This window comes from Eptesicus fuscus, chromosome 6 (assembly GCF_027574615.1).
Source record: "Eptesicus fuscus isolate TK198812 chromosome 6, DD_ASM_mEF_20220401, whole genome shotgun sequence".
Classification (NCBI taxonomy): Eukaryota; Metazoa; Chordata; class Mammalia; order Chiroptera; family Vespertilionidae; genus Eptesicus; species Eptesicus fuscus.
Window position 1 is genome coordinate 49,857,353 of NC_072478.1, and position 24,310 is coordinate 49,881,662.

At 43.1% G+C, this 24,310-nt stretch overlaps 1 long non-coding RNA gene across 1 annotated transcript; it reads right to left on the reverse strand.

The window, feature by feature from the left end:
- Nucleotides 1-5,381: 5,381 nt before the first annotated feature.
- LOC129149457 (uncharacterized) lies at nucleotides 5,382-24,310 on the reverse strand. Its single transcript, XR_008556354.1, has 3 exons — nucleotides 24,181-24,310; nucleotides 12,613-12,693; nucleotides 5,382-5,436 (listed from the first exon to the last, which is right to left on the reverse strand). It is a non-coding gene; the product is annotated as an uncharacterized LOC129149457 (long non-coding RNA).

Genomic DNA, 24,310 nt, shown 5'->3' on the forward strand with positions numbered 1-24,310 from the left:
CTTGTACAACTGGGAAACTGCCGAGAATCCAATGGAAGGCTATTGCCTCTGTGTGTCTGGTACAAGGCTGAAGTTGCTGCAAGTCTGAGAACTAGTGCGCAAAGAAAGGATGGATGTGAAGTTGGGGAACCCATGAAGATAAACTGGAACCTGTATCTGTTTCTCACAGCGTCCAACCTCAGTGACGCTGGGGGCAGAAGGAGTAGGTGACCTTCACTGTGAAGGCATGCACGCATTCCAAGTCTAAGAAACAGAAGGAGAAAATCTGACAGGAGCTTGGGGAATGAGGGCGCAGGGGCTGCCCTGTGTCAACAAGGTGAGCCTGCAGATCAGCCTCCACAGGCAGGAGCAGCACGTGCCTTGTGGTTCCCACCAACCTCAGAGTGTGAGGCCTGCTGCTTCACTTCCCCTTTCCAAATCCCATGCATATTTCTTTTGTATTCAACCCTAACCTCATCCTAACCCCAAACCACAGGGGAAATGAATTCTGGAAACTTAGGTCTAGCCTCATTGACACATGACAAAGCCATCGCGGTCCTCTCCTTGTCTACATATCTCTTTTAACTATATTTAACTTGGAAATACAAACTATTTCAAAGCCATGCCTCTACCTAACATCATGCAACTCTTGTCCAAACTTAAACACCAACTCTCTCTCCCAAAAACGATATAAAGTCGCTTTATCCATCTTTTGGTGATCTTTGTTCTTCTTTTGGTTGAGTCATACTTCCCCTTTGATATTCTATAAGGTAACTACTGAGATATAGGTATAGAGAGTAGGGAAATGGAAGAGGGGCAAAGAATTTATTGATATATATCTTGAAGAAGAAATACTCAAAATGTTATAATCCTTTTTATTACAACTAGTAATATGGTCTTAGCTGATATCCATAACTTACTTCTACTATCCATTCCATATTCCTTCTGTCCTCAGCAGGTCATAGTTCTTTGCCTGGTAGAGTGACCCAAAGCTTCACTCCCAAAGTGTTGTTATGGTTAGGATAGTGGTTACCCTTGGCAGAGGGATACGATGAAGGAGGCATGAAGGGGCTTCTGGGTGTTGATAATATTTTACATCTCCATTCAGGTGCTAGTTACAAGAGTGAGTTCAGCTAGTAAAAATTCATCAAGCTGTTTATTTATGATATGTGATTACTTTGTGCCTGTGTGTGTATATAAATTCAATAAAGAGTTAAAATATAAAGTGATAAGGACTTGGACTTCTTTCTTAAGTAAAATGCAATAATTTAAGGGTTAAAAATTTGGATACAAATAGGATACTTTTGCTGGCATCATAGTCATAAAAGACGACTAACTCAAATGCTGTGGCATAAAAGATTTATAATGCAGAAATTCTCTTGTTTTCATTGGTGAATAAATCAAAGATTAACTTTCCTTTCCCCTCGATTAATTTGAACATAGGCCATGTGATTTCAAAAAATTATCCTCAAAAGTATATTTTGAAGTAGAACTACTAACTTAAAGTTGTGTTTAAATATGTAAATGAATCTTCTTTACTTCAGGATACATGTATTCCTTAGATGCTAATCTACTCCAGCTCTTCCTTATCTGCACATGAAATATGCAGCATGGTCCTTTGGGATATCTTGGGAAATCTGTTTCTTATGAAAAACTTGGAACATAGCATTTACTAAAACAATATTCAAAGAAAAATGGCATATTATCAAAAAGAATCATTATTGCCTTAATTTGTTATATACGGTGATTGAGCTTTATTCTCAAATGTATAGAGCATGGCAAAGACAGAGCCAAAAAGAACCAATAGGATAAGGAAATATCAAAAAAAATGTAAGATCAAGACTCAATGTTATCTCCCTGGGAAAACTTTATTTTTAATAAGTCGCTCCTCACCTACACACACACACACACACACACACACACACACACACACACACACTAGCAACGAGTCTGGCACCAAATAAACAGAAGCCAATAGAAACTAAATTCAGGACCTATGGTGCAGGGTAGAATACCAGGGTGCCCTGGAACTTGATTCTGCAGTCCTTACACAAAGTAACATAACTCCACCAATGCCACGGAAGTCTTACTCCAGGTCATGCCCATGGATAGATGGAGAAGTGGTTGCCTTCTACACCACCTTTAGAACAGAGCCTTCCTGTCCTCCCAGGATACCGTATACATGCCTTTACAACCACTCCACTGTATTTCCATGGCCTAACATTAGGATTTTTCTTCCTACACTGTGAACCCTTGAAAGGAAAAGTATTTAATATAATGCCTGGCATGGCATTATATTAAGAAGTACTTACTACTTGAAGTTAATTTAAAATATTTTTACTAAAATTGTTAGAAAGGCTCTAACAATTAAATGCCAAGAGACCTGACTCTAAGACTAAAAGAAAATAGTCTTAAAGTGTGGAATCATGCCCTGGCTGGTGTGCTCACTGGAGAGTGCCAGCCCTCAGACCGAAAGGTTACAGGTTCAATTCCCAATCAAGGGCATGTACCTCAATTGCAGGCTCGATCCCCAGCCCAGTGGGGGCATGTTCGGGAAGCAATCAATCAATGTGTCTCTCTCAGATTGATGTTTCTCTCTCTCTCTCTCTCTCTCTCTCTCTCTCTCTCTCTCTCTCTCTCCCTCTCTCTCTCTCTCTTTCTCTCTCTCTCTCTCTCTCTCTCTCCCCCCCAACCCCTCTCCCCTCCACTTCCTCTAAAAAAAAAAAAATCAATGGAAAAAATATTCTCGAGTGAGGATAATAAAAATAAAAAGTGTGCAGTCATCATAAAGTACCTATATTATGGCTAGAATAAAAATTTTTAGTGTAAAATCAGGGGAGGAAGATAGCTGTAGACCTTTAAAATGTAAAACAAGGCTTATTTTTTAACTAGAGGCCCGATGCACGACATTCCTGCCAGGGGCTTGGTCCTTGCAGCCCCAGCTGCCTCAGCCGGCCCTCACAGCCCTGGCTTCATCCGGAAGGTCATCCGGAAGGATGTCCGAAGGTCGTTCGGCTATTCGGTCTAATTAGCATATTAACTCATTATTATATAGGATTGCTCAAAAAGACACCCATTAAGAGTGTGGATAGAAAAAAAGAAAAGAGGGGTTCTACGGAAGGTAACCTGCCAGGGTGATCTGATGATAAATTCCTAACTGGGCCAGTCATGGTGGCTAGTCACACCCCAAGCCTATAACTTCTTTTTTTTTAAATATGTTTTATTGATGTTTTACAGAGAGGAAGAGAGAGGGATAGAGAGTTAGAAACATCGATGAGAGAGAAACATCGATCAGCTGCCTCTTGCACACCCCCTACTGGCGATGTGCCCGCAACCAAGGTACATGCCCTTGACCGGAATCGAACCTGGGACCCTTGAGTCCGCAGGCCGATGCTCTATCCACTGAGCCAAACTGGCTAGGGATGTAACTTCTTTAGTGAAAGGTTTAAAGCCAACCCTATCCATTGTCCTGTGCTTCTAGGTTAACATACCTTTGATTTACTGGAAGGGGTTATTAACCCTCAAGAGACCACATAATCTTGTTAATTATTCTGTAATCCACTCCCACTTTGCTTTATCCAGTCTTCCTTATGTCCATCCCCTCCTTAATTTCAAGTGCATAAAAGAAGCTGCAAAATGTATTCTTGGGAGCTTTTGAGATCTTCCTCCGGGGCATACATTGGCTCAAATAAATGCTTATAAAAATTCTCTACAGGCTTAGATGTTTCTTATGTTATCAAGAGTTCTTAGAACTGAGACCTCAGTACTCTGGAGAGAGTTGTTTAGATCTGTCTTATACACTGCACTGTGCCCAGTGCCTTGAACAGTTCCTAGGCTCATGGTAGCTCCTGAGAAATAGCTAACGTATGAATACACAAATGAATTAATTGTTCCAAAGTGTTTGGTGACCATTTCTACAGTGTTCTCTACTCTCTAAAACTCACCAGAGAGCTTCATTGTCCAACACATCTCAATCACCTGGAGTGCTAGTTAAAATGCTGATCCTGAGCCCCACTTCTATTGCTTTATTAGTTAGGGCTCTCCGGAGAAACAGACCAATGGGATGGATAGATAGATGATAGATAGATAGAGAGATGATAGATAGATAGATAGATAGATAGATAGATAGATAGATAGATAGACTAACCTAAGGAATTGGATCACAAGATTATGCTGGCTAGCAAGTCCAAAATCCATATGGCAAGCTCAGCAGGCTAAAAATAAGCACTGAATCTGCAGAGCAGGTCAACAGGCTGGAAACATAGGCAGGGTTTCTATGCTGCAGTCCTGAGGCTGAATTCCTTCTCTTTCAGAAATCTGTCTTTGGTCTTAAAGCCCTCAACTGATTGGATGAGGCCCATCCACATTATGGAGGATAATCTGCTATACTCAAAGTCTGTTGATTTAAAAGTTCATCGCACCGAAAATGCCTTCATAGCAATATCTAGACTGGTGTTTGACCAACTAGGCATCATAGACTTGTTAAGTGGACACATAAAGTTACTTGTCGCACCCACCATGGAAACTCACCTAGAAAGTTTGTCTAAAATGAGGTCTGGTTGCGATGGCATATTATTAAAAAGAATCATTATCTCTTTAATTTGTTATATGCACCTCAGGTGAAGCAACCGCAACCAAAAGAGAATAGGTATCTTGGGTCATATACACTGAGTGGCCAGATTATTCTGATCTCTGAACACATAATAATCTGGCCACTCAGTGTGTTTGTATCTCAGATGGGTACCAAAAGTATTCTAGACTTTTGCTGGAGATCAACCACCTATTTGCCCTGAGCTTTCTATCAGCCAGTGCAAAGGGGAAAACTGATCAGGTGCATGATTTATAGTATCTTTGATATCACATAAATGAGGTACTCAAGAGAAGTACACTGAGGGGCCAGATTATTATGCGTTCAGAGATCATAATAATCTGGCCACTCAGTGTATGATAAACAACCTCTCCTACTTGGGTCAGCACATCTTCTGTTTTCACACAACTAATGCCAGATCTGCAGTCCAGTGGTCCAAAAGCATACATCAGTGTTAGCCATTTATAAACCAAGAGACATGACGAATTTAAGTAAATGTAAACATAATATGTGTCAGACGTGATATCTACAAACAGTAAAGCCTTGAAGTGTTCTAGAACAATGGCTCTCAGAGGATGGCCCCTGAACCAGCAGCATCAGCTTTACCCGGGAACTTATTAGCAATATAAATTCTTGCCCTTCTCCCCCAAACCTACTCATCAGAAACTGGGGTTAGGGCCCAACAGCCAGTGTTTTAATAAGGCCTCCAAGGTGCCCCTGGTGCACACCAAAGTTTGTGATCCACTGTTCTAGTGCATTTCATAGCTTAACTCATCAAATTTCTGAATTGGAGCATCTTTACTTACCTCCTCCCTCATGCAAGGTTTACACGTATCTTCTCTCGTTTTCATGTATCATCAGTCATCATCCTGCCACAAACAAGTAATGAATAGTCAAAGCCAAGCAGAGCATAAATTATAAGAGTTCTGTTTGTCTTGGCACATGCAGATATCTTGCCTGTTTGTATCTATAATTTTTTTCAGACTTGCCCTGTAGTCTCAAGGCCCAATTTAAGGGGGGAAAATATTACTGTTTTCCATTTTATTTTTAGTAATAAGCTAAGTAATTAAGTCTTTCCTGGTTCCTGGAGCAATCCAACTTTTCAGAAGACTTTAAAATGAACAAAGAAAATTCAGTTAATGGGCATGGACATAGGGAATCAGCTTACTAAAATTAAAGGCCCAGAGAGATCACAGCGTATAACCAGATGCAGGAGGACAAAATGCAGTATTGTGCTTCTTTTCTCCAACTATCCATGTTATTTTCCCTATTAACATTTCTCTCCATAGTTACACAGGGAGAAGATAGATTTGATGCAGGAAAAAGCCAGAATAAACTTAACCCGTAGAAGAGGTCTTCCAAATCAGAGGTTGCCAACGGGTACCCAGGGGCCAGATTACGGCCTCACTGGCTCGGAGACGAGTCAATCACTTCTTAAATTAACAACAGCTTTTAAAAGTGATGACCCATGTGACAACAAAGAAATAAAAACAGAAACTATGGTAGCTAAGGCTGTCATTTTATATTTAAAATATTTGAAAGCTGTTAATGATCTTTCTACTAAGGACACAAATATTTAAAGTATCTGGATAATTTCATCACCAACAATAACATTTTCTGAGCATCTCTATATAAAGCACTATGGCTTTTTGTAAATTTTATTGTTTAAAGTATTACATATAGTATTACATATGTCTCCTTTTTCCCCCATTGACCGCCACCCCCACCCCACCCCCACCTCCCAGGCACTATGCCTTTTTTGTTCTGTCTGATACCTACCTTAGTAATAAAGAAAATTCAGCCTAATCCTTAACACAAGAATCCTACCTAATAATAGAGTAATATGCAAATTGACCGCACCTTTGCTACGCCTAAGCCACACCCACCAGCAAGCCACACCCACCAGCCAATCAGGAGCAAATATGCAAATAACCCAACCAAGATGGCTACAGCCACTGAGAGCGGGAGGGTTTCCGCGGTAACAAAAGAAGCCAAGCTTTCCGTGCCTCCTGTTGCCGGCCTAAGCCTCCACTCAAGGCTACAAAGTTTCAATGATAGAAGGTGAATTAACTCCAACAGAAATCGCTGCTGGCTGTGGAGCGAGCAGCAGGCTTGGCTTTGCTCCAGGCTACAAAGTTTCAATTGTAGAAGGTAAATAAATTCCAGATACCAGGGCCTCCTCTTGGGTTGCCAGGGGGCGTGGCCGACCTGCAAACCACCACAAGCCCCTCGCTCAGGCCGCCCCACACCCCAAGGGGACCCCCACCCTTCAGGGCAAACCAGTCAGCCCCCACCCATGCACCAGGCCTCTATCCTATCTAATAAAAGAGTAATATGCAGATTGACCATCACTGCAACACACAATATATCTGCCCTCATGTGGTCAAAGATCCTGCCCCCATGTGGACACAAGATGGTCACCAAAAGATGGCCAGCAGGGGAGGGCAGTTGGGAGGCACCAGGCCTGCAAGGGAGGGCAGTTAGAGGTGATCAACCCTGCAGGGGAGGGCAGTTAGGGGTGACCAGGCCAGCAGAGGAGGGAAGTTGGGGGAAAACAGGCTGGCTGGGGAGCAGTTAGGCATCAATCAGGCTGGCAGCGGAGTGGTTAGGGGGTGATCAGGCTGGCAGACAGAAGCGGTTAGGGGCAATCAGGAAGACAGGAAGGTGAGCAGTTGGGAGCCATCAGTCCTGGATTGTGAGAGGGATGTCCACAGCTGCAGTCAGACATCCCTCAAGGGGTCCCAGATTGGAGAGGGTGCAGGCTGGGCTGAGGGACACGCCCCCCTCCATGCACGAATTTTGTGCACCGGGCCTCTAATATCATAATATTCAAAGATATGGAGCTTGATCTGCAACATCTCCTAGCTCCTAAATGTCAGTGCTTAAAACAGTTATGCCAATCACTAGGAGATCTGTGCTCATAGTGCCCAGGTGGGGAAAGGCCTGAGCTCAGCAGGCCGCCTTGGAAAGGCGAGGGCACATTATCATGACCACTTTGCCAACGGAGCATGCGCCAGGGCTGGCCTAAACCTCAGCTCTACCCAAATAGGCTGCCCGAGCATCCAGTCCCAAGAATGGAACTGTGTGCCTGGTGTTTTCCAAAGCCATTCCCCTCCCTCAAGACATTTAAGGGCAGAGAGTTGAGAGATGAACAGATTTGAGAGTCCAGGGGAGATTCAAACATCCAGGCCCTGGCAGCTCCCTTTACCCTGTTTTCCTGCAGCCCACATGGCACTCAATCAGTGATGAGTGCTAGAAAATCACTTAGCATTGTTGAGACCTCTCACCCACACTGTTTTCTCAGAGCAACATATACATTATCTCTGTAGCATACGTTTGTATTGGGAACTTTCTGGATGCAATTATCCTTTGCAACTAATAAAATAAGATGTAATTACAGATGTACTGTTGGCGGTGCCACTTCACATTTAGCTTGCTAGGTTTGTGGCTGTCTGGAACTCCAGATCTGAGTGCTGGTTATTACTCTCACTCACAAGTTATTGCTGGGGACAGTGCTGCTCATGGTGACAGCTATCCGGGGCAGCACTCTCACACTCCTTTGGGGATCTCTCTGCCTCCTTGGGCTCTGTCTCTTAGCTCGAAGCTGCACTTTTAACCCTCCCACAAACAACTTACAATGCATAATTCAACCCTAGCAGAGCCCTCATTTGCCCTCATGAACCGGCAGTCTAGTGGCCTGACTTTAAATGTCAGTTTAGTACCTACTAATTTAAATGAGGAGCAGAGATTTACATATAGAGGCCTCAGTCAAAAATTTCAGAAAGGTCGGGTCAGTGTGGCTCAGTTGGTTGAGCATTATCTCATGCACCAAGTGGTCACGGGTTGTGGTCAGAACACGTGCCCAGTATTCTGGCTCAATCCTCAGTAGGGGCTATGCAGAAGGCAGCCAATCAATCTCTCTCCCCCTCTTCCTTCCTCTCTCTCTAAAAATCAATAAAAACATATTAATAAAAAATTTTTCATAAAGAACCAACTTGTACTTGGACGTGACAAAGAGCTCTACAGAACTTCTCTGCATCTTGTCCAGTGAGCACATATTATTAAAAAACAAAACAGAAAACACATGCAACAGATGCTATATGAAGTCAGGAGCCGGCTAGTCCCTTCCTTCTGAGATCCCTCCTACAGGAACTCTGGAGGGACATGAAGACTTACCATAGGTACATGGACTCACGGAGATATTTAAGGGAATTCACTTCTAGAACCTCAACTTCCTAAACTGGGTCTTACTGAAAACTGTGCCTGAAGATGTGTATGTACACTTACTGTATAAAAAATATTTTAAAAAGAATACACTGATGAAGAGTGTTCAAATAACAAATGGAATATCTGTTGCTGTGGGTTTCTCTTGACTCTAACATCTTAGAGGCAGCACAAGGTATCCTTAGCACTCAGGATATGTATGTCTGTTGAGGAGGTATATTCAGAGCCTGCCCCATGAAATCCTCTAGCCTATGAGGACAATTATCACTTTAGAGACAAGCCAAGCAATTTGATCTTGTGACTGCCCATCAAACTAATAAATAAGGTGAACCTAAGAGCTCAGTGCATATAGGTAAGGAGAAAGTCAGAAAATCTGCCTCAGAATAAGGTTCCCCTGGGTGGCTAATGCCTGGAAATGGTTGAGACTTTGAGGAGAAACCAGCCAGGGAAGGGAGAGGTCTCACAGAGGACCAGGTGGGGGACTGCCCAGCCTAAAGAATCCTGAGGACAGACAGGACAATTAGCACAGTGTGTAGCAAGAATTGTGTGGGAGAATTACTCTAGCAAAGAAGCCCAATCTAACAAATCCCATTGGGAAATATTTTCCAGAGCTTTCCCTCGTAGCCGTGGTGAGGCTCGCTCGAATTAGGCAGGGTTTCCCAGGCCTGACCCCAACAACAGTGACAGGCACTGAGCTTCTTGGTTTTGTTAAACATCCTTGAAGAAACTCAAGTCATTTTTCAATGAAAGAAAACCAAAACGTATAATCCTGCTAATGTTTATTACCATCAGGCAATGATTTATTACTGAATGGTATTCTGAGTCTGAAATGTCCCAGATTGGTTCCTTAAGTATTGTCCCTAAGCTAAGAGACTGGATCCTGAGCAGCTGGCATTCATCAGGCTTCTTTTAAAACCATAAATCTGACCACAAGTAAATGCTGTCTAACAAGCACAGAGCATATAAAGAAGACATTCCTGACTGTAAGGTTGTCCAGCACTAAACAGCTATCTTCCCATGTGGTACTGGCAGCAAATAGCTGGAGGCGTCCTGGTGAAGTTGCTGCCACTGAGAAGCTAGAGCACTTTCATTGTATTTAGGGGATAGAAAGACCAAGTATTGCCCTGGCCAGCGTGGCTCAGTGATTAGAACATCAGCTCCCACACTGAAGGGTCGCTAGTTCAATTCCCAGTCAAGGGCACATACCTGGGTTGCAGGTTCTATCCCCATCATCGGGGTGCTTAGGGGAGGCAACCAATCAATGTGTCTCTCTCACATTGATGTCTCTCTCTCTCTCTCCCCTCTTTTCCCCTTCCCTTCCACTGTCTCTAAAAATCAATGGGAAAAAATATCTTCTGGTGAATATTAACAAACTAAACAAACAATAACCAAAAAAAGAGCAAATATTGAGGACAAAGACTACTCAAACTCAGAGGCTTAAACCACATATCATAGCCTTTCTCCATGCATTTGAGTTCTGCACCAACAATTTTCATAGGCCATTCATTAAAATGTAAACAATGGTCCCCCACCCCCAGAGTGACTGGATATGGAGGAATATTTGCTTGCTTGCTTTTTTTTAACCTTTTGCTTATCAGGTTTTAAAAAATATCTATAATGAGCATGTATCATGTTTGTAAACAGAAAAATAGAGAAAGATAATCTGATTTTTTATTTCTCATTTGAAAGAAAAGCAATATGTGATAACTGCTGAAACCTATGGCATTCTTTTCTATGAATTATGGATGCTAATTGCTGCAACACAAAATCACCATGAGCATTCCTAGGTCAAGTCACAGAAACATCTGACAGCCATTTCTCTTATGTAGCAGATTTTAACTAAAACTCCATTGATTATTAGTAGGTTGAATGATATAATTTTTAAAAAACAAAAAAAATTCAAATCAGAAAATGACCTTAATAATCTAGTGTTCAAGTCCAAGTACTTATCTTTGAAAATTTTTTGTTACTGTCAACCATGAAGATGATAATAAACAATGCCACAGCAAAGCAATTTGACCTCATGGAATTGCCACTGACTTCACACAAAAAATGCCAAATAAGAGGGTGAAATGTTTTTGGAGGTACACCACTCTTTTCCCCTTGCCACTGCCCTATGCTGCTGCTTGTTCCTTAACCAGCTTCCCTTGATACCCTCAAAACTCTGGTATTGGGACTGTGACCACCTTCCATCCTCAACCTCCTGAATGGTCTCTCAACCTCCCTGCCTCAAGAGACCCTGGGCAGTTCTTGAAGACATAGCTTCCTCAGCCTCCCTCGCTCAGACAGAGCCTGGCATTCTTCCACAGCCTTCAAAGTCAAGGAAGAGAGATGGAGCGAGTCATCTTTCTTATTTGCCAGTACTCCTTCCAGATGTTTCCTCCTCCAATTTTCTGGGGAAAAAACCCACTGCTCTTCAACATTGTCATCTTTATCTGCCATAATTCCCCTCCACTCCCTCATTAACTAAGCACTTTAGCACCTGGCTCACTGTCTGCACCCAGCCTTCATATACTCCCACACCATAGGGATCTCAGAAATCTATCTAAGCTTTCAGTTTTTTGATCTGCCTGTTCCATGGGTTTCAGAGGTAAGGAGAAATTTTACTAAACAAATTACCAAGTCTGAGCATCTTGATGTAGGCAGGCCTATTAATGTAGAATCTTTATTTGTGGTCACACCACCTCTGAAATATTCTATTCAAACTTCCTTCTCTTTCACCACCATCTCCTGCCCTAGTTCTCTCATGCATTTATTTCCCACACACCTACCAATCAGCTCCATCTGACTGTCACTTTATACATCCAGCTTCAGTTCCATCATCTAACCACTCTCTTGCCAATATCATCAGCTCAGATGCCCATCTAGCCTTCCATCATGTGTCCTGGAAACGCCTAGCACTGTGTACATCCAACTTTCCACCTTCTCCATGCCACTCCTGTGCTGCTGAGCACTGCTATGTACCAAACTGGTACTTTACTACTGTAATAATAACAATAACAGTAATAGAAAATATTTATTAAGTGCTTACTGCCTACCTACCAGACACTATGCTAAGTGCTTTGCATGTGTTATATCAAGTAATCCTCCCAGCAACTCCATGAACAACTCATGTACTAATATTATGGCTACTGCATGAAGACACTGAGCATCAGAGACATTACATACCTGCCCAGGGTCACACACATAGTGTCAGAGCAGGGACTCATGGCAACTTGAACCCAGGTGTGTCTTATTTCAGGTCTTGCATTCCTCACCACCACAGGTAGATTCTCCATTTTCCATCTCCATTGCCCCACACTGCCCTTTTGTGCTGTTTCTGTCATAACAGGGTATTTCAAATCTTCTTCACTCTCCTCAGACTTCCCACTTCTAACCCTGACCTCCCACTCAAAGCTGAGCTCCTGAGCTCCTGCTTTACAGGAAAAATAAGAGCCATCAAAAAAGAGAGCAGCTGCCTCCGCTTTCCAACACCAAGCCTATGAAATTAGCATCCCATCCTTTCATCCTTTCCTCCTCTTTTCCAAGATAGATTTCTCCACTTTGGCCTGAATTCCATTCTACCCATTCACTCAACTCTGTTTTTAACTTGTTACTCCCTGTAACAGTAAGTGGCCTCTTTCTCACCTCCAGGCCTCTGCTGCACAACTTGTCCCCATTGGAACAATGTTATTCCTCTCCACTGACTGGGATCCATATTCTGCCACTTCCTCCAAGAAGGCTCTCATCAATTCCCCAATGAGAGTGTATGCCCATCCTCTAAGCTCCCTCCCACCGTGCTCTAAGCTTCCCTCTCTCATCGTGTCTACTGCATGGCTTACTTCTCAGGCCGCTGCTGGACAGCCTGCTCCATGAGAGCAGGGGCAGTGTTCACGGTATTCTTTTCAGCCCTGGCACAGTACCTGGCACACAGAAATACATAGTGAATTAATTAATGACTGGATTAATGGAGGCAAGGAGAGGCAATGTAATAGAGAACTTTGAACTTGGCAGAGCACCTAGACTTAAAATAAGAAAAAGGGAGTCACTGGGTTTTGAGCAAAGGGATAAAATAATAAAATCTAAGGATTTTATTGTTTTGTTTTATAAGACTCATCTTGTCATGTTTTTTGGAATAAAATGAAGTGCAGAAACCAGAGTTCTGAAGCCAATTAGAGTAATAATACAAGCATAAAGTAACAAATGCCTCAGAAAGGCTTATAGTAGTGGAAAGGAAATTATATTTTGGGGAGACAAGTTTGCTATGGGGGCAGTGCCCCAACCGCAAGGAATGTTTCACAAACAAGCCAAATTGGCATTTAAGTGCCAGGCTCCTGGCTTCGAGTTTGGCAGAGTAGGAACATCCTGAGCTCACCTCCACTCATTGACACCAAAACTACAACTACACATAAAACAGCTGTCTCTGGGAATGACCTGAAGACTAGCAGAACAGGTTTTCTACAACTACAGATATAAAGAAAGAGCCACATTGAGATGGGTCAGAGGGGTAGAGACTAGGTCTAGTCAGGACCCACCCTATCCCCCTCCCCATGTGGGGACTCACAAGTGGGAGGGATATCACAACTGTGGAGGTCGCCCCCGAAGAGCAAGGGGTTGAGCGAGGAAGAGGAGCCCCCAGATCATCTGGATGGAAAACAGGGCTGACATCTTAGAGCCAAAAGGCTGGAAGGAACCAGGGTTGTGCTCTTTCTGAGCCCCAGCACAGAGGCAGCAGCTGGAAAAGCACCCACGTCATATGTGAAGGTGAAACATTGCCTGATAGTAGGGTGTGTGCTGGAGGGACAGGGGTCTGTTGGAACTTTCTCCTGAGTCAGAGATGCTGGCGGGTGCCATCTCCATCCCCTCCACCCCCACCCCACACCGCTCTCTTTCCTTTCCTTTCACCTAGCTGGTCTGAGGCGAGCAGGCACCATTTCTGATACTCTCCATTGTCATTGCTGGCACTGTTCACCCCACCTTGGCATTTCCCTAAGAGCTCATCCAGGCTGTCTCCCCTCCAAAGCAGCTCCTGCCCTGCCTTTCCAGTGGGTGGCCTCGGTGGGCGCCAGCACCCAGCACTGTGTCTGCAACAGCCTGGCTGAGCCGTGGCAGCCACACCGCAGGCCTGCCCTTCACAGCAGGGAGCCCGCAACAGCTGCAGCCAGGCCTCACGGACTTTTCATGCTGGTCACTTTGTAAGGTATATGAATATCGAATCACCATGTTGTACACCTGAAATTAAGAAAGTATCTATACTTTAATTAAAAAAAGAGCTTTACATTAAAAAAAAAAACACAGCAAAACTTCTGATAAACCAATTATGTGGGCTGGGTACAATGGACGAGTCAAGATGACTCCATCTACTTCAGGACTCCATAGTCCACATGTAAGTAGCTATAGGGAGAGTATAAGGTGACATGTATGGTATAAGGTGTTTTGGTTACCTGCCTGAAGTTATTTAACCTGCTTTATTTGCTTAATACATCCTTTGAACTGAGCATGATGCCTTGAATACAGCAGGAGCCAATTAAACAAATGGACGAATTTACATTGCTCTTTTATTGCCTCAAATCATTTATTGGAAGGAAGGACATATTTAATTGTACATACACATAGTTTTCAACATATAGTTGTGTGTCTGTATTAGATTTGTGTGTACAGATATGCATTTGTGATTATACACACATTCCTGGTTTCTCTAATGTCTTTTTTCAATTCACAAAAGTCATAATAACCACTTAGAATAAAATTTTTTCTTGAATTTCTCCAATCAAATGTTAACTTCCTATTATTAGCAATCTTTGCTCCAAATTTTTTCTCTCTGACTTACCAATATATGCATTTTTTTCTTACTACAGATTTTATTATCTGAGTCCATTCCATCAAAGAAACGCAAATGAACAATAAGCACATGAAAAGATCCTCAACATCATTGGTCCTCAAGGAAATGCAAATCAAAACGACGATTAGATACCACTCCACGTCCTAGAATGGCTTTAATCACAAAGACAGATAATGGGAAGTGTTGGTGAGGATGTAAAAAAATTGAAACCCTCATACACTGCTGGTGGAAATGTAAAATGGCACACTCACTTTGGAAAACAATATGTCAGTTCCTAAAAAAAGTTAAACATAGAGTTATTATTTGACCCAGAAATTCCACCCTGAAGTATATACCCAAGACATATAAAATCATACATCACAAAGAAACCTGTACACAAATGTTTATAGCAGCATTATATATAATAGCCAAATGGTGGAAATAACTCAACTGTCCATCAACTGATAAGTGGATAAACAAAATGTGGTATAGCATACAATAAATGTTATCACAAGAGAGAATGAAGTACTGATACATGCTATAACAGGGATGAATATTGAAAACAGTATGCTAAGTGGGAAAAAAGTCACAAAAGACCATATATGCTTCCTCATATAAAATGTCCAGAATGGGCACACCTATTAAACAGAAAGTATATTAGCAGTTGAAGAAGGGAGCATCAAGGAATAGTGAGGGCTAAAGGGTATGGGGGTCTTTTTGGAATAATGAAAATGTTCTAAAATTGATTATGGTAATTATTTTACAATATACCAAAAACATTGAATTGTACACTTTAAATGTGTAGATTGTATGGTATGTGACTTATCTATACTAATAAAAGGGTAATATGCTAATTAGACCGGACGTCGTCTGGACATCCTTCTGGATGTCCTTCTGGACAAAGCCACAGTGGTGGGGGCAGAGGCGGTTAGGGGCTATCAGGCCAGCAGGGGAGAGCAGTTAGGGGTGATCAGGCTGGCAGGGGAGAGCAATTAGGGGCGATCAGGCCGGCAGGCAGGAGAGCTGTTAGGAGCCAGTGGTCCCAGATTGAGAGAGGAATGTCCGACTGCCGGTTTAGGCCTGATCAGTCGGATATCCCCTTAGGGGTCCTGGACTGGAGAGGGTGCAGACTGGGCTGAAGGATTCCCCCTACACACACATGCACGAATTTTGTGCACCGGGCTCTAGTATCTCAATAAAGGTGTTACAAAAACATTATTATTGAAGTGGCATTCTATATATATATATATATCTTTTGTTCTTTTTTATATGAAAAAAAAAGAACAAAAAATGGGGGGGAATACTATTTTCAGGAGTAGAGGGTTGGGCACATTCATACCAATTGACTGCTTTTCAGGAAACAAACCAGGACTATCATACATACTGCATTAATCAAAGGCACTGTGAATACTACCAATAATATTTCCTATTTGCCTCCACTTAGGATAAACCCTGTGTTAAATTTTGAATTAAATGGGAACATCCTTATCTACCATTTTACTGAATTTTGGTTCACCTGTTCTGTTCAAAGGGAATAGAGGTTGTCAAAGACAGGAGGGGAAAGGATGATCTAACTTTTAAAGTATTGAGATAAAGAGACTTTCCTTGAGAGGAAAATTAAGTGAAAAGATAACTCAAATTCATCCTTCTCTGAGATCCCATCCAAACTCTATTTTCTCATTTGTGGGATGTGAGGAGTGTATTTATCTAGGTACCCCTAAGGTCCCTCCTAATTTGAAAATTTTATAACTAGCCACAGAATTCAACCATAGAATATGTATAAGAACTGTGGCCAAACCCATCTGGATTAAAGAGCCAACTTTGAGATTTCCCAAGTGTTCAGATGATAGCTACATCTGTGTTAGTGGTCAGAGAACTTTATCTAAGAGCTCATCCTCTACACTGATTCCTTTAAAATAGGTAAAGATGGGAAAAAAAAAAAACTCAATTCCACTTGATTGCCAGTCCTACTTTCTGAAATACAAACAAGTCATCAAGTTATGTGGTTAATTCCGAATTGTTTCAGCCACTACATAAACAGAAATGATCACACAATGATTCTCTCTGAAATCATCTGGTCCCTTCAGGCCTACAAATTAGAGTTGGCCAATTCCTTCCAAATATTAAGTTTTTTTTAATGGAGTGGAGGACTCAGCAAGGAATTTTTCAGGCCAAAGTAATACATTCCTTTTCTCCCTTGATAAATTTAGACAAGTTGAAGTATTCAAAATAGGAGAAGGACTTTGGGACAAGGAAGGAATGCAAATTGGCTCCCTAGCTCTGGAACTGGGAAGCAAAATTCCAAGGGCTGGAAACCCAAAGATGTGGTGGTCCATTGGGGAAGCATAGCTCTGTAATGGAGGAAGCTAGGGAAGAAACAATAATAAAAACTAATGAGTTTCTCAGGAATTGGAAATGCTGAGCAGGGAGTAGAAGTTCATAAAATTACATTGGAGTATATAGAAAATATATTTTATCTCTCTATTTAAAAGATAATTTTTTGAAAAATCCAAGCTATCTGGGCAAGATACTAAGAAATGCTCATATAATTATACCCTAATGTTAGAGGGTCACTCAGTTATTTTTTCCCAAATTAACTCTCCTCGGCCTTCACCCCATAGGTAATGAACCAAACCAGTTGTGTAAGATGAAATGGGTTGGATCCACTCAAACTGGCTCAGATAGTTTTCCCTCTTCCTAGATCTTAGTTGGCTTTTAGGAAGGAGACATAAAAATTAGACTTCCTTCTCCAATCCATAAATTTAATTTTACCTCAATGTAAACAGGCCTTGACATCAACCTTGGGTGCACTTCAGCTATGCTCCAGCTCGACTTGTAAAGTCATTCTGTGTGGGACAGCAAAGGGTCCAGTTTCATGCTTAATAAATCAATTTCAGGTTGCATAAAATGTCCGTATGTAAGGAAAAATAAGGAAGACTGAAAATCGCACTATACAAATTATATGGATTTGGAAAAGAACATAGAAGGAGGATAAGAAAAATCTATTTGCCAGTTGTTTTAACAAAATGTCAGACTTTTTTCAAGATTTCAAAAATGGCCTTTGAGATGATTTGCTTGGAATGAGGGCAAACACTTGTTTTCGATTTATAAGACACTACTATGACTAGTCCAAGCAATCTGCAATCTACATACAAGGCAATCAATTAAAGAGAAGCCCACCAAAGACTTGTTTCTGGCCAAAATATGGCAACTCCTCAGCCTGAGTTTCCAGAACTTCTGCAAATGGCACTCAGTTCAGAAATTTTTTTAATGAAAATGTGAATTCCTTGGAAGCCAAGTTAGTATAATGTCCTACACTCCTCATATGAGGGTCACTAGGTTTTACCATTACATTTCTTCTGCTTGACTTAAGACTATATGTAGTGAGAAGAATTTATAGCAAAGACACTGCAAAGAAAGTCAATAAATTTACCGAAGAAAATTATTAAATGGTCCAAAGAAAAGTGAAAAACTCAGATCCAAAATGAAACTGCCTACAAAAAAACCAGCAAAATGTGTGCCCTGAAATACACCAAGAGGAAGTCTCCTAAAATCATGGGAGGAAACAAAGAAATCTCTGCTACCTGTGGCTCTTTAAGAAAACAGGAACCTAGCCCTAGCCAATTTGGCTCAGTGGATAGAGCATCCAGCCTGTGGACTGAAGGGTACCGGGTTTGATTCCTGTCAAGGCCACATGCCTGGGTTTGGGGCTCCATCCCAAGAAGGAGGCGTGCAGGAGGCAGATCTTCAATGATTCTCTCTCATCATCGATATTCCTATCTCTCTCTCCCTCTCCCTTCCTTTCTGAAATCAAGAAAAATAATATATTTTTCAAAAAAGAAAACAGGAACTTTTATGGGCTCCTACTAAGTGTAAGCTACCTGACATATATTATATTGTATATAAGGTTTTCTTTGGATTACTATCCTCTCTGTGACATTGAGACGCGTCACTCCCTGTTGCACAGGTGAGGACACCAAAACTCAGAGAGGCCAACACTTTGTCCAAGGTCAACCCAGCTGGTAAACCGAGCCAGAATTGGAACACCAACTGGTCTGGCTTCAGAGTGCATGCTGTTAAATCATGCTCTACGAGAAATCCTGTGCTTTTACAAACTAGAAAAAAAGAATCAGCTCAGCAGTCTTTCTTCTTTCCTTTTTGTTTTTTTCTGTGAGGGACCACCTCCCCCTGAGTATAGAAACAATCCAAGTACAAATGTACGTAAATGCACTCCCATCCCCGCAGACTAAGATAAATTCTGCATCAGTCACACATTGTCACAGGCTAGCTAGTATATGGAAAGAAGCAGATATGCCCAAGATAACGCTACTTTCCCATTTGACTTAATACAATCAATGGTGTTCATGAAAGGGAGAGGCTCCTTATGCTTCAGTTCTTTCAAAAAATGCAGCTTCATTAACAATAATATTTAACTTTGCTTTTTAAAGCTTTTTTCCCCCTGGGAGCTTTACTGGCTTATTCTTGATAACAATCCATGAGGGAGAACAGGTATTCATCCAAGGTCTTTGAAGTGTACATATCATTTTATTAATTGTTAGCATACCAGGGGCAAATGACAGCATCACCAGACAAATATTAATTAACACTTAATTGGCATATGAGCTGTTTGGATACAAATGGATTATGTGAAATACTTGAAACATGTTATTTTACACACACAAGACTCAATTCACCATCTCCACTGTGGGACAGCCACAGAGCCCATTGGCATTCCTCTCTAAAAAACAACTCTTTTATTGGTATTTCATTCTTAAATTCATTTAAAGCTTTTTTTCTTGAAATCCCCCTGAGTATAAGAAACAATGCTAGACATCATGAAAGCTACAAAAAACAAACAAACAAAAAACAAAGATCAACAGTTTAACGGAGAAATGAATGCAGTACTACTGAAATCATCTACAAAAATGTCACCTGGGTGAACATAAATCCTTGGCTGCCTATAGGAATCACTTGGTGAGGTTTGAAAAATACCCGATCACAGCCACAGAAATGTTGATGTAATTGGTCTGGGAAGCAGCCTGGGCATTGGTGCTTTTAAGAGCTCCCCAGATGATTCAATGTATTCTGAGGTTGAAGCGCACAGCTGCGGGAGCACTGGGAAGGGAGCGAGAATGACTCAGTGTGTCAGGTCAGTAGCTGCTGGTGATCCCTCCCTTCCTCCTTCCCTCCCTTCTCCCTCCCTTCCCCCCTCCATCCCTTCCTCACTTCCTTCCTTCCTTCCTTCCTTCCTTCCTTCCTTCCTTCCTTCCTTCCTTCCTTCTCTTAAAGTATATGTGGCATATATTTTGAACCATGATGAATGGGGATGAGAGGTGAAGCATTGGAGATGGAGAGCAGAGAAAAGGTGTCAGAGGAAGAGAAAATACTGTAAACCATGACAAGGATATGAAAAGGAACAAGGGACATTTCAGGATTTAAATTTGAATGGAGCAGTCTTGTGGGAAATCTGGAGGGAGAATGGGCTGGACTTGTGGGCAGGGCCCAGAGGCAGAGGGACCCAAGGCAGTTAAGCTTGGTGCTGACTTCTGAAGCAATAAGAAACCACTGATCATTTCTGAGCAAAGAAGTAATGTGAAAAAAGTAACTATTAGCACTGCAACTGGAGATTCAGGAAGTTTCATCTAGAAAAAGTGGGCATGGATTGTAGGAGACAGGAAGGCCAGTCCGGCCACTTAGGAAATGATGGAGATGAGGGAGGCAAAGGTCAGAGGTGCTGAGCCAGGACTATGGCAATGGGAGGGCCAAGGACAGATTCCAGACTCACCACGATAGAGGAAGTGAAAGGATTGATTTACTTGAATGATGGAGACAAGGAGAGAAAGGGAGCAAAGATGGCAGTAAGATTTAGCACGTGGTGACATAATTAAAAGAAATGGGAAATCAGGAGGAAGAAGCAGGTTTTAGAGGGCAGATGACGAATTCCATTTCACTTACATTTGCCTCATCTGCCCTCATGTCATCAATTTGGAAACATCCAGTGACAAGTCTTAAGTTAGGCATCAGAGCACAGTAGATAATTAAGGCAGAAGTAGAGATTTGGGTGTCATTATCATAACCATGGGTCATTAAGAGAAGGTGACAGGTGAATTCTCTGAGAGACATGAAGAGAGCTTGAAGGGGCTTGTGCAGGAGACAGACAGCAGGCAAACAGAGAAAGGAACAAGGGCAGGCTGGGTCACAAGGCTCATTGAGAAAAGGAGATTCTAAGAACATGGGATAATCTATAATGTCAAATGTTACTGGAAAAAATCACAAATGAAGCCAAAAAGAAACCCTGGGTATGGCCAACTACAGATCATTGGTGACAAAGTTACGAGAGTAAATGCAGCATCCATGGCATGTAGGGTAAGAGAGTTGAAGGTAAGAGGCGAGGAAGCAGAGACGGGAAGTAGAGTCCACTGATTCAAAGAGTTTACAGCTGGAGCAAAGAGGGAAACAGACAGCTGGCACAAAAGGACTCAGAAGTCATTAAAGGAGCACTGTGAATGCACAGGTGTGCAGGGGCCAGAGTCAATGGGGAGACTTTCGATGCCAGAGAGCACGTGGTGCTGGAGAGGGTGAGGGAGGTCATTAAGAAGATAGGTCAACATTCAGTCAATGGGGAGGATGGTAGACTGTCCCAGGAAAGAAAGCTAGATCACCTTCTTGGAAACAAAGGGTAAGGAGAAGGGGATTCATGAAAGGACAGGTCAGCAGAGGTAGGAAAGGAAAAGAATGAGGGAGCCTGAAGGCCTGATGACCAAGGTTGTTTTAGTGAAGCAAAAAAAAAAAAACAAGGGCACCTTCCAAAGGTGGGGGAAGGAAGGCGGCAGAGAGGAAAGGAAGAAATATTTCCACCAGGTGGGGGCAAGTCTGGAGTTCAAGCTATGCAATCCAACTATTATGGACTTGTCATTGACTAGATAGACCACCTGAAATAATCAACGAACCCAAACAGCACCGCCTCAAAATAAAGTCTCTGTAAATGCCAGCACCCAGAAATCATCTGAGCTTACAAGCTCCTCTCTGTGGCGCGATTCTCCCTCGAGGTCTTAAACCATAAGTCTTTCCCACCTTTCATTTAGCATGTCAGGATTTCTTCCAACGGGTGCAAACCTCAGCCTCCCCCAGTGTAACCCACTCCTCCCAGGTCAGCTTCACTGCTGTTATCTTCCCTTGCAAGTCTCCTGTGGCCCAAGCAGGCAAGACTCTCCACTCAACATGCATCCTTGAACAAGTCACATATCGTCCGCCTTCTCGACTGGAAAATGAAGGGTGATGAGAATGAGGCACTGCCTCCAGCACAAAGGGCTGGTGCAAATCAAATGACATATGGCTGAGCAATTTGCAGATATGAAGCTATAGAAAAGCTGAGTGATCATCTCTGCCTGGCTGGGCACAGTGCAGTTCACCCAACACAAAGGCCACATTCAGACCTTGCCAGGTGCCACAGACCCGCAGAGCGCTGGCCAAATGAAGCAGAAGCAGAAGACAAAAGAAAATCCCTCAACAAAACAAGGCAAGGGGAAAGGGGAGACACAGAGGGAAGGGACGGGGAGGTTAGAGGGTCACGGAGTATTCCGCCGCCGAAATTCCTCTGGACAAAGAAATCATTTCATGTTTCTCTTTGGGGAACAATATATGGGCGCATAGATGGAAGACTGCCCAGGGACCCGGGGCATCTGGGAAATCTATCTGATGGAAAGCGAGAGCTCTCTGCTCTGCACGGGTGCCACTTCTTTCCAGCAAAACCGGCTGCTGGAGAATTTCTAGTCTTCTACAGGGACTCTCCCTTGTGCGGTACTTTCCTCCAGAAAAGAGGCAAGGCTCCTGGCATTTAGGGTGGATGTCCTTCCCCTTTTCTGCTCAGCCACAGACTTGTTTCATATTAACTTCTTCATGAATTTTAGAGACGTTTAAAGAATTTTAGAGAATTTCGGTCTTAGATAATAGCCTGGGCAAAACTTTTGACAAGCCTACTAAATGCAAAAAGACACTAAATTTGTCCGTTCTAATCAATATTCTACAGGGCTAGCTAATGAGTATCAGTAGCATTCTAAAGAAACTTCCTCCTTGGGGGTGGGTCACACTTGAATTTGTTGTGTATCCCAGGGGTTCCCAAGGCCCAACCCAGTCTGCAGGCCCCAGAAGAGCCCTTTGATACCATGTGTGCTTCAGTTGGCTGAGTGAGTGGCCCTCCCCCAGTAGGCAGGAGTTTCCTCTAGGCTCCCGGCTCCTAGGTTTCTGAGAGGTTCCAGACGGCAGATGAGGTAATGATCTGAAGCACACTCAGAGCTGAGCCATTGTGCTAGACCAGCCTGGCCCTGGGCTCCGAGTGCTTTCTCCATCCCATAGTCCCTGGTTCCTTAGGCTCCAGGGCTATTGCTGTCTGCTAACGGAGGCCACCAGCTCCTGTGCCCACCTGCTCTTGACACTGACTTCCCTCAGGCTTCAGCCTTCTCCCTGAACTACCAGGTCCAGACCTTCCTAGCAACCTCTACCTCATGACCGCCACTGCTGGCTCTCTGCAGCTGACCTGGGAAACAGCTCTTTTGATGTCCTCCTTGTTCGGAGGAGTGTAGGACACTTACAGCTTCGGGGTCCGGGCTCCTGTGGCATGATTATGTCGCTTCTGATCCCCTGGAGCCCTCTCTCGCAGAACATGTAGCTTTGGGAGGGAGGGCTACTATGGTCCCTGGTCCCCTGTGCCCTGCTGACATCACACCTCGGGCTTGGTCTGATCCACCCTTTTAAACCCCTTGTTCGTTCCTAGGACCCTGCTTGCAATCTTCCCTGGGCCGGGCGTCCAAGGGGGAACTGTTACAGAGCGAGTTAGTCAGATAGGCGGTGTGACGTGTCAGGACAGGTCTGAACATCAGTTCTGAATGAGATTTCAACTCTTTATTAAGGAGCTTCGGGCCTCAGGCTTGAAGCTCATCCGCTTAGGAAAGTCCCATAAAAATGACTCAAGCCTGGTTTCACACCTCAATGTCCATTTGGCCTCTGGGAAACTATGCTCTGACCACTGTTTCCAGTGAGAGTGCAGGCCCTGCTGCTACCATCCCTCCCCCTTAGCCAGGCAGCTTCCTAGAAAGCTCTCCCAGGGTGCACTCCAGATCCCCAAGGTGGGCCCGTGAATTTCTGTGGCCCGGCAATCATCCAGACAGGAAGTGAAATGATAGACTCTCCTCCTTTTAAGGGGATCCCCTCTATGAGCAGGTTTCTTGAAACGCTACCAGCCACCTCCTCCTCCGAAATCTGTACACATATGCACATGCACACACACATATGCACACACTCACATGCACACACAGAGAGACTCTACCTCCTGGGCTGACATACTCTTTATCTTATCCTTTTTTAAAAAATGTTTTTATTGATTTTTTTGAGAGAGAGGAATAGAGAGATAGAGAGGAACATCATCGATCAGCTGCCGCCTGCACACCCCTATTGGGGATCAAGCCCAAAACCTGGGCATGTGCCCTGACCAGAAATTGAACCTGTGACCGCTTGGTTCCTGGGTCAACGCTCAACCACTGAGCCACACTGGCCAGGCTTTTTATCTTATCTTTAACTCCTTATTCTTTACCTTACTGGCTCTCTTCAACCCATCTTCCAAGGTCTAATAGATGAAGTGGGGGGACAGCTTAATAGTGTCATGCCTGGTTCTGCAGCCTCTTAATAAGTCCAGCAGGAATGCATCTAGCTCCCTCTTTGAA